This window comes from Leucopleurus acutus (assembly GCF_964270905.1).
Source record: "Leucopleurus acutus genome assembly, chromosome: 17".
In the NCBI taxonomy this organism is placed as follows: Eukaryota; Metazoa; Chordata; class Mammalia; order Artiodactyla; family Delphinidae; genus Leucopleurus; species Leucopleurus acutus.
The window spans coordinates 42,836,052-42,841,061 of NC_139159.1; positions in this window are offsets into that span (position 1 = coordinate 42,836,052).

Genomic DNA, 5,010 nt, shown 5'->3' on the forward strand with positions numbered 1-5,010 from the left:
ACGGGCCTCTCACTGTTGTGGCCTCTCCCTTTGCGGAGCACAGGCTCCGGACGTGCAGGCTCAGCGGCCATGGCTCACGGGCCCAGCAGCTCCGCAGCACATGGGATCTTCCTGGACCGGGGCACGAACCCGTGTCCTCTGCATTGGCAGGCGGACTCTCAACCACTGCGCCACCAGGGAAGGCTGAAACCAATTTACTTTTAACTTAGTATAGTAAAGCATATTTTGGTGTGTAATGACTCCCAATTTCATAGGCTTCTATCTTTTAAAAGCATTTCTTGGGGATATTTTAACTAAATCTCTGAGGATAGAAACTGAAACCTGCACTGATGAAGGTCAAGTTTTTACTTGTTGCTTTGTGTGAATAAAAGAGTGAAAAGCATGTTTGATGTATAAACACAAATAAATGCCTTATAAAGTTTTACTGATTTCCTAAAATTTATTTTCCATAAAGGGAAATTGTTAATGGTAACACTGTTAAGCTTACGGTGATAATTTGACGTTTTACATCTAGTGATTTAGAAAATAGTTTCTGTGATTTTCAGATATTTCACAGTAGCGTTTAAGGTCTTAAATGCAGAAAGAATGACAAAATGTTAAAAGTAGCTTTTGCTTGGCCAGTTGCTTAGGTGCCAAATTATCTTAATTCCAACCAAAGGACGTTGTAGAGTCTAGGCTGAAAGGTATAAATTAATATAATTCCTTATTTTCATTGGGACCCTCCCTTCTATGTAATGTCTCTTTTTTTCTAAGCTCATGAGGTATATGTATGAATAATTCAATTTGATTTCCCTTTACATTAAAAGCTATGTTAAATCAACTGTATCTCAATGAAAAAAATAGAAGAAAATTTTAAAAAATTAAAAAATAAAAATAAAAAGCTGTGCTATGTGTGTTTTAGGCAAGGTTTACCTGGACTGTTAAAATTGGCCCTCTCTGGTTGTGGGCCCTCATTTGGAGGCCCAGTTGACCTCATTGCCTAGGGTGGAAACTAGAACTGCCTTTAAATCGTAACTGATAATTTATTTCATCCTTAGGTGTACTATTCTATTCATAACACCAACAATAATAATAGTTATCCCATTAATAATAATAAACAACTATCATTTGATTTACTCTATGACAGGCCCTGTTCTAAGTACATCTATTAAGTCAGTTAATTCTCACATCAATCCTCTGAAGTAGGAAGAGTATTATTAGCCTTTAATCTAGAGGGGTAGCGAGGTCGGTTACACATTTAATAAGTAGCAGGCCCAGGATGTGAACCCAGGTGGCCTGGCTCCGAGTTCACGTTCCTGTGTCTCACCTAAAGAGGCTACCCAAAGTTGAGGAGGTCTCTGTGTGCATTTGAGGGAACTGCTGATGAATTTTGCACATGGGCGACACTGCAAAAATTCCCACTCTTATATAAGCCTCAGTTCAGTCGTCCTCATCTGTCTTCCTCATTTCATTGTTGATTTTCTGGGGCTTCTCTAACACTTCTGCATACACCACGTTTACCCTACTAAATGTGACTTTCTGAGGGAAAGGATCTCATATTGTTATTTTAGAAACTGTGATATTCATTCAGTCAAACACATTTATTCTTGGGCTTCCCTGGTGGCCCACGCAGTGGTTGAGAGTCTGCCTGCCAATGCAGGGGACATGGGTTCGTGCCCCGGTTAGGGAAGATCCCACATGCCACGGAGCGGGCTCGCTGAGCCTATGCTCTGCAATGGGAGAGGCCACAACAGTGAGAGGCCCACGTACTGCAAAAAAAACAAAAAAACAAAAGAAACACTTTTATTCATTTAGTGGCAGGAATTTAGCTACTCCTCCAAAATCTCCATTATTTTCCACACCAAATCACTCCAAGTCAACATGATCTAAGTAGAAACAGTGTGCTTGCTGTGTAGACCAGCTTTAAGGCACAACCATTCCTTCCAGCCCTAGACTGAGCCCTGTCAACTCCTTCCATATAGAAATGACGGAGCTACCACTACATTCTGTAACTTTAGTTGACTACCCTGCACTGCACAATGCCTGGCTCATTCATTCACCTGAGTCAACTAGCAAGTGTCTCACTGAGCAAATACACTTTCCACCAGGCAGTTTTAGGCTCTGGGATTATAGCAGTGATCAAAGCAGTCTGAAGCTCCTGTCCTCATGAAGCTTATGTTCTAGTGTGTAATACAATGGCAGGTAGGGTAAGTGCTGTGATGAAAATGGGGTTAAATGAGCGGCCTTGAAAGTGGTGGAAGGAGCTTTTTGAATCTCTACTGTGTACGTAACGGATGCTTCCTAAGTGCTGGAATGAATGAAAATTAAAGCTCAGGATAGAAATTTAGTTTACTGTCCTAGACTAGAATCAACTATGAGGTTATAACTCCATTCTGAAGGATGAACATTTGTTTAAGTAACTCATGCTAAAAAATAAAGCTGGCCTCTAGACCTAGAGGAAGCTAGGCCCTGCTAGGAAATATTTGACCTGGTTGCAAGCACTTGCCCTCTTAACTGAATTTAAACAGAATGACAGTTTTCAGGGCCAAGTTTACAAGCATCTTTTAATTATTGAATTTGTGAATATTCCCCTTTGGGGACTACTGAAGAGAGATTTATCTTGCTGTGGGATGACAAAGAGAAAAAGGCTCTTTTGAGTGAATAAATTAGGCATGCCAGCAGCGGTGATAATTGGAATGCTAGCAAAATGTAGCTCAGTCAGGGCTTATTCTCATTTCAAGCCATTCTGTGTCCTAGTCTGTCATCAGATGAGTGGCTTTGAAGTCTGCTGTCCTCTTTGTTTGGCTTTGGAGGATAGCCACTAATTAGGACATTATGTATCTAAAGAATGTAGCTCTTTCCAAGCCTTTGCCAGTTCTTAGAACAGCGAGCTTTGGAAGAAAAGATTGGGATTTGCTTCCTGGTGCTGGAAGTTTGGAGGAAACCCAACTCAAGTGTGACCACTTCTGAGGCACTCTCCCAGCACTGTCCGCTTCACCCTTCACCTTCTCCACACCTCCCATCAGAACCGTTTTCATCCGCTGGTCTATTCTGCTCCTGTTGTCTTAGAGTTGCTTTATTTGTGCCTGTTTCTTGGCCTTGTTTGGGGACCGTTCAGGGCAGGAGGGCACCTTGTTCATCCTTTTGTCCCCAGTGTCTCACACCATGCCTGATATACAGTAAGCACGTAATAATTGCTTGTTGAATTCAATGTGATACAAGTCTCCCCTGGAGCATCCTCTCTAAAGAGAAAGTAAATGTCTCCTGAGGCTGCACACAGACATCATTTTCTTTAGGCAAGCGTTGGAAGCACTGCTGCCTGTTGACCATGTAATTCATCCAGTGTCCACTGGAGCATCCTCTCTTAGGAGAAAGGTAAATGTCTCCTGAGTGTGCCAGGGACCACCAGGCTGTTCCTGCCCAACAGGCTGGCTCTATGGGCGTGACAGCAGAGGCGGCTGGCCCAGCTTGTGTTCCCAATGCCAGAAGGACAAGCACACGTGGTACTGCCCTTGGAAAGGCGTCTGTGCCACTTCATAGTCTGTGCTCCGCCTTTGCTGAGCAAGGGCCTTTTCCCGATTTTCACATTTCTGCAAAAGAAGGTTCCATAGGTTTTTCCTTTTGCAGGTGAGCTTCGGAAATGGAATCTGCTGTAGCAAAGGTGAAGAATGTTTCTTCTACTCATCATCACCTCTTTCCTAATCTCTTATTTAGGTTACTCAAATCCTTTCTCAGACCAGTCTAAGAATAAATACTAAGCTTCAGGCAGACTTCCAGTGGACTTCCACTGCCTCTCAGGAGGAAAAGCCTTTCTAGTAACTTTTCTTTGGGAACAATTTGAATCTGTTTATTTAAATTTAGAGGATTCACTGCTGTATTTTCCTATGACATGAGAGGCCAAAAGCTCCCTCTTTATTGAAGCCTATGGCTGGATTTAGGTCAGCAGAGGCCAAGACTGTGATCAACTGGTAACTTCAAAAAATAGGCACGTTATAGGGATGTATGGTGAGAAAGGCCATCTTCTTCCAGGGATAACTAAAATTTTAGTCAGTGTTCCATTGTAGGCTCTATGGCTGAAGAAAAACTCAAGATCTTAGACATTTTTCACAAAATGTTGAGGTGATCAGAGTTTGAAAAATAAGAGCTTTAAAACTTGGTATCACTCTCGTTTAAGAAAGTTGAGAACTGACTTTTTAATAGGATTCCTTAAAAGAAAACTTCAGGGCTTCCCTGGTGGCGCAGTGGTTGAGAGTCCGCCTGCCAATGCAGGGGACACGGGTTCGTGCCCCGGTCCGGGAGGATCCCACGTGCCGCGGAGCGGCTGGGCCCGTGAGCCATGGCCGCTGAGCCTGCGCGTCCGGAGCCTGTGCTCCGCAACGGGCGAGGCCACAGCAGTGAGAGGCACGGGTACCGCAAAAAAAAAAAAAAAAAAAAAAAAAAAAATCCTGGTGATGGGCTTCCCTGGTGGCACAGAGGTTTAGAATCTGCCTGCCAGTGCAGGGAATACGGGTTCGGGCCCTGGTCCAGGAAGATCCCACATGCCGCGGAGCAACTAAGTCCGTGCACCACAACTACTGAGCCTGCGCTCTAGAGCCCGCGAGCCACAACTACTGAAGCCCGCACGCCTAGAGCTCGTGCTCTGCAACAAGAGAAGCCCCCGCAATGAGAAGCCTGTTCTCCGCGATGAGGAGTAGCCCCCGCTTACCGCAGCTAAAGAAAGCCCGCGCGCGGCAACGAAGACCCAATCCAGCCAAAAATATATAAATAAATACAAATAAACTTATAAATATAAAAAAAAAGTCCTGGTGATAAGGAATTCAGAAACACAAGGACAGACTAGAGAGATAAAAGGTAACTGAAACAAAAATCTAAGTAGGGACCCAAGGTAAGATCGGGCTCTGAAGTGCTACAGAGATAGATACATTATGCGCTGATTATTAGATGTGGGTCTCAGAGTTGTTCACCATTTGGATGTTTAAACTTTCTGAATTTCCTCTGGGTTTCTTTGTGACTGCTCAACAATTAAACATT